Source organism: Polypterus senegalus, chromosome 2 (genome assembly GCF_016835505.1).
Source record: "Polypterus senegalus isolate Bchr_013 chromosome 2, ASM1683550v1, whole genome shotgun sequence".
NCBI lineage: Eukaryota > Metazoa > Chordata > Cladistia > Polypteriformes > Polypteridae > Polypterus > Polypterus senegalus.
In genome coordinates this window covers 3,905,284-3,918,354 of record NC_053155.1, presented here as the reverse complement: position 1 = coordinate 3,918,354, position 13,071 = coordinate 3,905,284, and the positions used below count along the sequence as shown (strand labels likewise).

Here is a 13,071-nt window from a genome sequence, read left to right as displayed (position 1 = left end):
TGGGGGGCTTCACTTGTCTCTTCAGATCTAAAAGGATTTGCTTGTGATTTAGGACTGAGCTATGAAGAGACGATTGTTTGGGTTTTCTTTTCACATTCTCTCATATTCTGTCTGTTTATTATGGGATGTGTTGTTGTTCTTGTGATTTGTTTCCTGATCTTCACAGGTGAGTTAATGCTGGTGGTCCGGACTGCTGAATTCCTGATGATTCTCGTCCTTTTCTGAGCCCCTGACGTGTTCTTCTTGTGATCTTCTGATTCTTTTCTCTTTCGGTGGCCCAGCTGCTGTTCTTCTTGTCTTTTTATTCTTTAATTCTCCGTGTGGTTTGATGTCACTGAGATGTCACTTGTGTCATTTCTAACTCCTACCAGCAGGTGGCGATGCTAGCAGGTCACTCTGCCATTTTGCTCTGAATGGGCAGCTCAGGTCAGAGGAGGGCTGGGAGTGGACAGCAGTGGTCAGCAGTAATGGGGGTCACTTCACAGTCCACTCAGACCACCTCTGTGCCCAGGGGACTGGACTTTGGGATGCTGAGTGTCCATTCAGAGCTCGTCCACTGGCTTTATTACAAATTAGGAGAGAAATAAGAAAACTGAGGTCACCAGCAGTGAGGCCTTTAGTGGTCTGAGGTCAGCTGGTCAGTGGCACCGGTCAGCATGTGACGTGTGAGTGTCAGAAGTGTCACATGTCAGTTCTGTCCACCCTGTTCATTATGTCACTGATCACACAGTCAGTCCAGTCTTTGTCACCATAGACAGACAGAGGGTCCTCATCGTCTAAATGGTCTGACATCAGGAGAGCCCACCATGACAGACACTCGAGTGTCGTGCTCTCCGATGTCCAGCAGTGACCGGCATGTCTGACAGAAATCAATGGATGGGGTCCTGCAAATCAGTCAAAGCCCCTCCATGTCCTCAGTTAGGCACAAATCCAAGGTGGTCCCTCCACTGTCATCAGCTTTGACAAGTCTGTCTGGACCCCCGAGTGCAGGACACTGTCAGCCTCACGTCCTTCACATTCCTATCCACATGTCACTTTGAGTGACTTGTCACCAGTCAGTGTGGCAGGAAGGCAGAAGACGCTGTCAGGTATATAGTGCCTTACCTTATAAGGACAGCGGTGGTCTCAGGGTCAAAGTGCATTTCAGTGAAGACGGCGCAGTCATTGAGCCCTTGTGCTGTGTGTCCTTCTGTCTGTCTGTCTGTCCTCACTCGTCTCTCTTCTTCTCCACAGGCTGATGTCTTGTGGTCTCACCTCGGCCTGCTGCTCAGCTCTCTCCTCGGTCCTCTCGTCTCCAAACTCACGGCTGACTGAACTGAACCTGAGCAACAACAACCTGGGAGATTCAGGGGCTCGTCAGCTGAGTGAGGGGCTCAGGAGTGACAACTGTAAATTAAAGATACTGAGGTGAGTAAAGAGGGGGAGGGGTGGGGGTGTGAATGTGTTATTGATGGGCGGGCTGATCACATGACATCATATGGAGTGACCAGAGTGACAGTGACAAGTGGAGCTGACTGAGGTGACAGACAGGAAGGACAACAAAGATAAGAATCTATCTATCTATCTATCTATCAATTATATAGTGCATTTGTTTTTTTTTTTATTTTTTTTTTATAAATTTTATTACAATCCATACAAATCAATCAAGTTCTTACAAAAAAAAAAAAAGAATTATGTTAAGAACAGATCGATCCCCACCCCTGAGAGAGAGAGCAAGCCAAACGGCGTTAAATTTAAGGCTTGTAAACATACCTAAATTAATAAATTCTCTGTGCTTTATAAACTTATTTTAAAATATTACTGATTAGATCCTGCCATGTTTTGAAAAAAGTCTGTACAGATCCTCTAACTGAGTATTTGATTTTTCCAATTTTAAATAATATAACACATCAGTTTCCCACTGACTTAAAGAGGAGAGTTTGGGTTCTTCCAGTTTATCAGAATGAGTCTGCGTGCCAACAGTGTAGTGAATGCAATCACAATTTGTTTGTCCTTCTCCACTTTAAGCCCCTCTGGAAGAACCCCAAACACAGCTGTTAATGGGTTAGGAGGGATTGTGAGTCCAAGGCTGTCTGTAAGGTAATTAAAAATTTTGTCCAGAATAATGTTAATTTGGTGCAGGCCCAGAACATGTGACCTAGTGAGGCTGGGGCTTGGTTGCAACGTTCGCAGGTTGGATCATGCCCTGGAAACATTTTGAGAGTTTTAGTCGAGACAGATGTGCTCGATATATAATTTTGAGTTGTATAATTGTATGCTTTGCATATGGAGCTTGAGTGAATTCTCTGCATTGCTACTTTCCACTCCTTTTCTGATATATTAATTGAGAGGTCATTTTCCCAGTGTCCTCTTGGATCTTTGAAAGGAAGGGATTGTAAAAGGATTTTATATATTGTAGAGATGGAGTCTAACTCCTTGAAATTGAGCAATAATTTTTCCAGCGTGGATGAGGGTGCAAGATGAGGAAAATCTGGAAGGTTCTGTTTAACAAAGTTCCTGATTTGAAGATAGTGAAAGAAATGTGTAGCTGGAATGTTAAATTTGGAATGTAATTGTTCATAGGATGCAAAGACGTTGTCTATATAAAGATCTCTAAGCAAGTTAATTCCAAATTTTTCCAGATATTAAAACTGCATATGTTTGTGAAGGTTGAAAGAGGTGGTTCTCTTGCAGAGGTGCCACAGATAGAAGCTTCTCCGTCTTAAAATGCTTTCTACATTGGTTCCAGATTCTAAGTGAGTGGAGCACAATTGGGTTATTAGTGTATTGCCGATAACGTGTGTTTATTGGAGCACAGAGCAAGGAATACAAAGAAGTACTGCAGGATTTTACTTCTATTGCGGTCCAAGCCTGTGTATGTTCTTCTATTTGTGTCCAGGTTCTTATCACCTGTATATTTGCTGCCCAGTAATAAAACTGGAAGTTAGGTAGAGCCATGCCACCTTCTGCCTTTTGTCTTTGTAGGGTCGCTCTTTGATGCGTGGATGTTTTGAATTCCAAATAAATGAGGTTATTGTTGAATCTAATTGCTTAAAGAATGATTTATTAATGTATATTGGGATGTTTTGAAATAAAAAAAGGAGCTTAGGAAGAATATTCATCTTAACAGTGTTAATTCTTCCAGCTAGTGTGAGATGAAGGGTTGACCATCTATGCAAGTCTTGTTTAATTTTTTCCATGCAGACAGCAAAATTTTGCTAATAAAGAGCTTTATGTTTACTTGTGATGATTAACCCGAGGTATTTAAACTGTTCTGCAATGATAAAAGGTAGGGTGTCTAATCTAATATTATATGCTTGAGAATTCACTGGAAAGAGTACACTTTTATTCAGATTAATTCTGAGACCAGAGAGCTTTTGAAATTCTGTGAGTGCTGCTAAGACTGCACATATATACAGTACCATATCATCTGCATATAATGAGATTTTCTGTTCCAGTCCTTCTCTGCTAATCCCCTTTATCTGATCAGTATTTCGACAATGTATTGCCAGTGGTTCAATGGCAATCGCAAACAGCAGTGGTGACAAGGGCATCCTTGTCTAGTGCCACGTTCTAGTTTAAAGTAGTCTGAGCAAATGTTATTGATGCAAACTGAAGCTTCTGGGTTAGTATACAGTAATTTAATCCATGCACAAATGTTCGGGCCAAACCCAAACTTCTCCAATGTAGTAAAAAGGTATTTCCATTCAATCATGTCGAATGCTTTTTCTGCATCCAATGATAATAATATTTCTGGGGTGTTTGATTTAGTTGGTGAGTATATTACATTAAACAGGCGTCGAAGATTTGAAGATAAGTGCCGGCCCCTAATAAATCCAGTTTGGTCTTGTGATATTACGAGGGAGCACTTTCTCCATCCTTCTAGCTATGATTTTAGAGAGTATTTTAACGTCATTATTCAGAAGTGAAATTGGTCTGTATGATGCACATTGTAATAAGTCCTTATTTTGTTTTGGAAAGACAGTGATTAGTGCTTGGCGAAAGGTTTGTGGAAGAGATTGGTTATCTCTGGCTTCTGTAAATGTTGCTAATAGGAGGGAGCTAGCTGAGCGGAGAATTTCTTGTAAAACTCTGCAGGGTAGCCATCAGGGCCTGCTGCTTTTCCCGCCTTGGAGTGACTTTATAGCATCTAGTAATTCTGATAATGCCAGAGGTTTATTAAGTTCCTCCACACTAATAGCGTCTATTTGTGGTATCTGTAATGTATCCAGAAATGCATTAGATTGTGTATTGTCTTCTTTAAACTCAGTAGTATATAGGGATTTATAGTAGTCTCTAAAAGTGTGCATTATATTTTTGTGTTCGATGATTTTATCTCCATTCGTGTTAGTAATTACGAGATTGCATTGCACTTCTTGCTTGTGAATTTGTTGAGCTAAAAGCTTATTAGCTTTCTCTCCATGTTCATAATAATGATGTCTGGATTTGTAAATTAGTTGTTCAGTTTCTTTAGTTGTCAAGAGGTTTAATTCTGAATGTAGAGCCTGCCTCCTCCTATGTAGAGTCTCGCTTGGTAGTCTGGCATGTTCTTCATCTATTTTAGTAATTTCGCTTTTATCTCTGCTACTTTCTTGGCTTTGGATTTATTTCTGTGGGAAAGATATGAGATAATCTGTCCTCTTAAGAAGGCCTTAAGAGTTTCCCAGAGAATTCCTGCAGAGATCTCGGGGATGTATTTGTCTCTAGAAAGAATTTGATTTGTTTGGATATAAATTCAGTACAATTCTCGTCAGCTAATAGAAGCGGATTGAGACGCCATCTGCGGGGTGAGTGTATGGGGCTTAGTAATTTCAGCTCCAAGATCATAGGTGCATGGTCTGAAATAACAATAGCATCGTATTTGCAAGATTTAATCTTAGGCAAGAAGTTATTATCTATAAAGAAGTAATCAATCCTTGAGTAGCAATGATGTACTGGTGAGTAGAAAGAATATGTTCTTGAATTTGGGTTTAAAACCTCCAGGGATCTGATAAGTTGTGATCAGTTATAAACTTTGTAATTATCTTTGCAGTGTTAGTTGCGTTCCCCTGTGGAGGAAGTCTATCTAAAAGTGGATTTAGAACACAATTAAAGTCCCCAGCCATTATAACTTTATGAGTGTTCAGATTGGGAATGGATGCAAATAAATTTTGTATAAATTCCTTATCATCAACATTAGGTGCATAAACATTTATCAAAATCATTTTACAGTTAGATAAGTCTCCCATGACCATTACATATCTCCCTTCAGGATCCAATACTACATCTGATGCTACAAATGGTACTGTTCTATGTATGAGAATTCCCACACCTCTAGTTTTCTTGTAAAACTAGAATGGAACATTTGGCCAGTCCAGTCTTTTGCAGCGGAACTGATCCTTGCTTAGTAAGTGGGTTTCCTGTAAAAATACTATTTTAGCATTTAGACCTGTTAGGTGAGAAAGTACTTTCTTTCTCTTTAATTCTTGATTCAGGCCTTTAACATTCCAGCTTACGAAGTTAACTGTCCCATCATGGAGACACTGATTCTGAGTTTTTGATGTCATTTTATAGTCTTAACTGGAAGTGAGACATCTTTGGTCTTAATTTCCTATTTCCCCAAGAGTTGTTGCCATGCAGCTTATTATTACGTTGATAGTTATAATTATAAAGATTGAGATGATAGATTAGGTATAGATCAAGCCTGCTCTCTTTCTCTTCCCCCTTAACCCCCCACCCTCCCTTTTTGCCTCCCCAAGTGAGGCTAAAACCCACTTCACGCAGTCCCAGTCCGTCCAAAGCACAACAAGCCCCAATGCAGCGGCGCTTTAGGGTTAAAAGATAGAGATATCTATTATCAATATACTCTTAAAAAAAAGAGTTTTGCACTTAAAATATATATATAGTCTTCAGCAATTTTAGTGCATTAAGATGATACACCCAGATAATAAACCCGGGTGATGGTGTTAAAAATGTGTCCAGAATAAGCATAACATGTCTTAATGCAGTAATAGCAATAACAATAAACCAAGGGTATGATATTGAACAGTCTCGTTTAGGGTAAAGATAAAATAATTAGAAAAGAAAAAAGAAAAAAAAAAAAGATTAATTAAGCACAATAAAACATAAACAGATAGCGCCCTAGTAATACTAAGTAATAATGAGAATATATTCTGATAAAACCTGTATTTTAAAACAAACAGATCAGACAGTAGATTGTTAATCATTGCTATATCATTAACGCCATGACTCACTATTATGTATCAGAATAGTCCGGGATCAGCTTTCTTAATTCTTTTCTGCTTCTTCCTTGCTAGCGAAGACATAGAATTGACCCTGCCATTCCACTTTCAGTTTTGCCGGATACAAGAGGCTGTATTTGACGCTGGCTTGCTGTAACCGCTGTTTAATGTTGTAGAAGGCTGCGCGTTTAGTAGCTGTTGCTGGAGAGAAGTCAGGGAAGATACGAATGTGGTTATTTTCATATGTAATATCTTCCTTTTTTCTGAGGAGTGCCATCACCTCTAGCTTAAATGATAATCATTCAAAACGAACTATAAAAGATCTTGGTCGGGGTCTAACGGTGTTTGATCCGACGCTGTAAGCGCTGCTATCTCAGATTCTGCTTTAAAGTCCTCCCGATTATTTTGGAAAAAAGTTCAGCTGCGAATTTCACAGGGTTTGAACTTTCTCGATTCTCAGGCAGACCTTCAATTCTGACATTATACCTTCTACTCCCATCTTCCAAAGCAGCCAGTCTGTCTCCAAGTTTTTTGCATTCGGAGCTGACATTAACTGCTTTTTCCTCGGCACTGGCAGCTGCCTTTTCGGCCATTTCAATCCGATACGTGAATGTCTCCTTGAGATCCTCCAATTGATCAGTAAGCGTGCTCAGTTGAACCGAGTTTTCCTGAATGCGCTCTTCAATTTTACCCAGCACCTGTCGAAGCTCAAGTTGCACCTCTTGACGCAGCCTTTCCATCTCCTGTTTCAAATCCTGTTTCAGTCTCTCATGTGCCTTTGCCGTTGCTTTCTCATTAGCCTTCTCGCTTTTCTTTATATCTTGCATGAGCTCAGCAAGCAGCACCTTCAGTTCAGATAGTTCAATTGTGCTTTTTTGTACCAAAGATGAAGCAGCAGACTCTGCTGAAGCCGGTGTCCCTGCTGCTCCCAGCTCGCGTAGTTGCGTAATTGAAGCCGCGGACTTCAAGGCCCTTTCCAACTTCAGGTGATCTTCTCCGATCGGCGAGCTATCCAGATCTGCACTCACGATTGCACCCTCGCTCCCCTTTTCGCTCTCAGCCGGCGATGATGTAGTGGACCGTGGTCCCGAGGAGTCTGTACTTTCGCCCATCTGAGCCAGGTCTGTCTCTGAGATGCCGTATCTCGAGCTAGGGCTTGCTGATCGTAGCTTGGATGTAGCTTTAGTCTTCGATTCTTTCGGACCCCCCTTCTTGTTGGCCATGTTTATATGTGCTTACATATACTGTAGCAGTCCCTCTCAGGTTGAATAAATACAAGATATCTCAGGATAATAAGCAAATAATATGAAAAATATTATCTATCTATCTATCTATCAATTATATAGTGCCTTTCATTCATCTATCTATCTATCTATCTATCTATCTATCTATCTATCTATCTATCTATCTCTACTTTAATTATATAGTGCCTTTCATCTATCTATCTATCTATCTATCTATCTATCTATCTATCTATCTATCTATCTATCTATCTATCAATTATATAGTGCCTTTCATTCATCTATCTATCTATCTATCTATCTATCTATCTATCTATCTATCTATCTATCTATCTATCTATGTGTATTTTAATTATATAGTGCCTTCTATCTATCTATCTATCTATCTATCTATCTATCTATCTATCTATCTATCTATCTATCTATCTATCTATCTATCTATCTATCTATCTATCAATTATATAGTGCCTTTCATTCATCTATCTATCTATCTATCTATCTATCTATCTATCTATCTATCTATCTATCTATCTATCTATCTATCTTTCTATCTAACGATCATATAGTTCCTTTCATTCATCTATCTATCTATCTATCGATTATATAGTGCCTTTCATCTATCTATCTATCTATCTATCTATCTATCTATTGTCACGCTTGGGTCACAGATTTGCACAGAGACACAGAAGGTCGTAGAAAAAAAGAAGGATTTTATTCAGACACCACAAACACATGAGCTTAAACGTGCTCCATGACAAGTCAGATATAACAGTTCCGCTAGGAGCAGAGAGAGATAAAAGCAAACAATCAATTCCCAAACTGACAGCTGCATAAGGCTTATAAGTCGGGAGTACCGCTGAGGCTTGTATTACGCGTTATAGTGCAAGGATAAGGAGCAATGTGTAGTCAGTGTTTCAGGGTTTGTGGTTTTCCCAGGGGCGTCTGTCTCTATTTGGGGTGCGATCAGCCCTCCAGCTCACACTATCTATCTATCTATCTATCTATCTATCTATCTATCTATCTATCTATCTATCTATCTATCTATGTATTGATTATATAGTTCCTTTCATCTATCTATCTATCTATCTATTTATCTATCTATCTATCTATCTATCTATTATATACTACCTTTCATCTATCTATCTATCTATCTATTTATCGATTAAATAGTGCCTTTCATCTATCTATCTATCTATCTATCTATCTATCTATCTATCTATCTATCTATCTATCGATCTATCATATAGTTCCTTTCATTCATCTATCTATCTATCTATTGATTATATAGTGCCTTTCATCTATCTATCTATCTATCTATCTATCTATCTATCTATCTATCTATCTATCTATCTATCTATCTATCTTTCGAATAGTGCCTTTCATATCTATCTATCTATCTATCTATCTATCTATCTATCTATCTATCTATCTATCGATTATATAGTGCCTTTCATCTATCTATCTATCTATCTATCTATCTATCGATTATATAGTGCCTTTCATTCATCTATCTATCTATCTATCTATCTATCTATCTATCTATCTATCTATCTATCTATCTATCTATCTATCAAATAGTGCCTTTCATATCTATCTATCTATCTATCTATCTATCTATCTATCTATCTATCTATCTATCTATCTATCTATCTATCTCTACTTTAATTATATAGTGCCTTTCATCTATCTATCTATCTATCTATCTATCTATCTATCTATCTATCTATCTATCTATCTATCTATCTATCTATCTATCTATCTATCTATCTATCTATCTATGTGTATTTTAATTATATAGTGCCTTCTATCTATCTATCTATCTATCTATCTATCTATCTATCTATCTATCTATCTATCTATCTATCTATCTATCTGTCGATTATATAGTGCCTTTCATCCATCAATCAATCTCTCTATCGATTATATAGTGCCTTTCATTTGTCTATCTATCTATCTATCTATCTATCTATCTATCTACAGTATCTATCTATCTATCTATCTATCTATCGATTATATAGTGGCTTTCATCTATCTATCTATCTATCTATCTATCTATCTATCTATCTATCTATCTATCTATCTATATATCTATCTATCTATCTATCTATCTATCTATCTATCTATCTATCTATCGATTATATAGTGCTTTTCATCTATCTATCTATCTATCTATCTATCTATCTATCTATCTATCTATCTATCTATCTATCTATCTATCTATCTATCTGTATTTTAATCATACAGTGCCTTTCATCTATCTATCTATCTATCTATCTATGTGTATTTTAATTATATAGTGCCTTTCATCCATCTATCTATCTATCTATCGATCTATCTATCTATCTATCTATCTATCTATCTATCTATCTATCTATCTATCTATCTATCGATTATATAGTGCCTTTCATATCATCTATCTATCTATCTATCTATCTATCTATCTATCTATCTATCTATCTATCTATCTATCGATTATATAGTACTTCCTTTCATTCATCTATCTATCTATCTATCTATCTATCTATCTATCTATCTATCTATCTATCTATCTATCTATCTATCTATCGATCAATAGTATCTATCTATCTATCTATCTATCTATCTATCTATCTATCTATCTATCTATCTATCTATCTATCTATCTATCTATCTATCTATTGATTATATAGTGCCTTTCATCTATCTATCTATCTATCTATCTATCTATCTATCTATCTATCTATCTATCTATCTATCTATCAATTATATAGTGCCTTTCATTCATCTATCTATCTATCTATCTATCTATCTATCTATCTATCTATCTATCTATCTAACGATCATATAGTTCCTTTCATTCATCTATCTATCTATCTATCGATTATATAGTGCCTTTCATCTATCTATCCATCTATCTATCTATCTATCTATTGTCACGCTTTGGTCACAGATTTGCAGAGACACAGAAGGTGTAGAAAAGAAGGATTTTTATTCAGACACCGCAAAACACATGAGCTTTAAACGTGCTCCATGACAAGTCAGATATAACAGTTCCTTAGGAGTAGAGAGAGATAAAGCAAACAATCATTCCCAAACTGACAGGCGCTGCTAGGCTTATAAGTCGGCGGAGTACCGCAAGGCTTGTATTACGCGCTATAGTGCAAGGATAAGGAGCAATGTGTAGTCAGTGTTTCAGGGTTTGTGGTTTTCCCAGGGGCGTCTGTCTCTATTTGGGGTGCGATCAGCCCTCCAGCTCACACTATCTATCTATCTATCTATCTATCTATCTATCTATCTATCTATCTATCTATCTATATATCTATCTATCTATCTATGTATCTATTATATACTACCTTTCATCTATCTATCTATCTATCTATCTATCTATCTATCTATCTATCTATCTATCTATCTATCTATCTATCTATCTATCTATCTATCTATCTATCTATCGATTATACACTGCCTTTCATCATCTATCTATCTATCTATCTATCTATCTATCTATCTATCTATCTATCTATCTATCTATCTATCTATCTATCTTTCGAATAGTGCCTTTCATATATCTATCTATCTATCTATCTATCTATCTATCTATCTATCTATCTATCTATCTATCATTATATAGTGCCTTTCATCTATCTATCTATCTATCTATCATCTATCTATCTATCTATCTATCTATCTATCTATCTATCAAATAGTGCCTTTCATATCTATCTATCTATCTATCTATCTATCTATCTATCTATCTATCTATCTATCTATCTATCTATCTATCTATCTCTACTTTAATTATATAGTGCCTTTCATCTATCTATCTATCTATCTATCTATCTATCTATCTATCTATCTATCTATCTATCTATCTATCTATCTATTAATTATATAGTGCCTTTCATTCATCTATCTATCTATCTATCTATCTATCTATCTATCTATCTATCTATCTATCTATCGATTATATAGTGCCTTTCATCTATCTATCTATCTATCTATCTATCTATCTATCTATCTATCTATCTATCTATCTATCTATCTATCTATTATATAGTGCCTTTCATTTATCTATCTATCTATCTATCTATCTATGTGTATTTTAATTATATAGTGCCTTTCATCTATCTATCTATCTATCTATCTATCTATCTATCTATCTATCTATATATCTATCTATCTATCTATCTATCTATCGATTATATAGTGCTTTTCATTTATCTATCTATCTATCTATCTATCATATAGTTCCTTTCATTCATCTATCTATCGATTATATAGTGCCTTTCATCTATCTATCTATCTATCTATCTATCTATCTATCTATCTATCTATCTATTATATAGTGTCTTTCATCTATCTATCTATCTATCTATCTATCTATCTATCGATCATATAGTTCCTTTCATCTATCTATCTATCTATCTATCTATCTATCTATCTATCTATCTATCTATCTATCTATCTATCTATCAATTATATAGTGCCTTTCATTCATCTATCTATCTATCTATCTATCTATCTATCTATCTATCTATCTATCTATCTATCTATCATATAGTGGCTTTTATCTATCTATCTATCTATCTATCTATCTATCTATCTATCTATCTATCTATCTATCTATCTATCTATCTATCTATCTATCTATCTATCGATTATATAGTGCCTTTCTATCTATCTATCTATCTATCTATCTATCTATCTATCTATCTATCTATCTATCTATGTATCGATTATATAGTGCCTTTCTTCTATCTATCTATCTATCTATCTATCTATCTATTAAATAGTGCCTTTCATCTATCTATCTATCTATCTATCTATCTATCGATCTATCTATCTATCATCTATCTGTATTTTAATCATATAGTGCCTTTCATCTATCTATCTATCTATGTGTATTTTAATTATATAGTGCCTTTCATCTATCTATCTATCTATCTATCTATCTATCTATATATCTATCTATCTATCTATCTATCATATAGTTCCTTCTATTCATCTATCTATCTATGTATCAATTATATAGTGCCTTTCATCTATCTATCTATCTATCTATCTATTATTCATCATTCTATCTATCTATCTATCTATCTATCTATCTATCTATCTATCTATCTATCTATCTATCTATCTATCTATCTATCTATCTATCTATCTATCTATCTATCTATCTATCTATCTATATACTGCCTTTCATCTATCTATCTATCTATCTATCTATCTATCTATCTATCTATCTATCTATCTATCTATCGATTATATAGTGCCTTTCATCTATCTATCTATCTATCTATCTATCTATCTATCTATCTATCTATGTATCGATTATATAGTGCCTTTCATCTATGTATCTATCTATCTATCTATCTATCTATCTATCTATCTATCTATCTATCTATCTATCTATCTATCGATCATATACTTCCTTTCATTCATCTATCTATCTATCTATCTATCTATCTATCTATCTATCTATCTATCTATCTATCTGTATTTTAATCATATAGTGCCTTTCATCTATCTATCTATCTATGTGTATTTTAATTATATAGTGCCTTTCATCTATCTATCTATCTATCTATCTATCTATCTATCTATCTATCTATCTGTATTTTAATCATATAGTGCCTTTCATCTATCTATCT

The 13,071-nt window shown here is 35.5% G+C and overlaps 1 long non-coding RNA gene across 1 annotated transcript in view; it reads left to right on the top strand.

The window, feature by feature from the left end:
* Positions 1 to 1,234: 1,234 nt before the first annotated feature.
* LOC120521637 overlaps positions 1,235 to 13,071 on the top strand; it is a 31,149-nt gene continuing 19,312 nt past the window's right edge. Inside the window, exon 1 of the long non-coding RNA XR_005632180.1 lies at positions 1,235 to 1,407. This is a non-coding gene — a long non-coding RNA (uncharacterized LOC120521637). The remainder of the gene's footprint in view (positions 1,408 to 13,071) is intronic.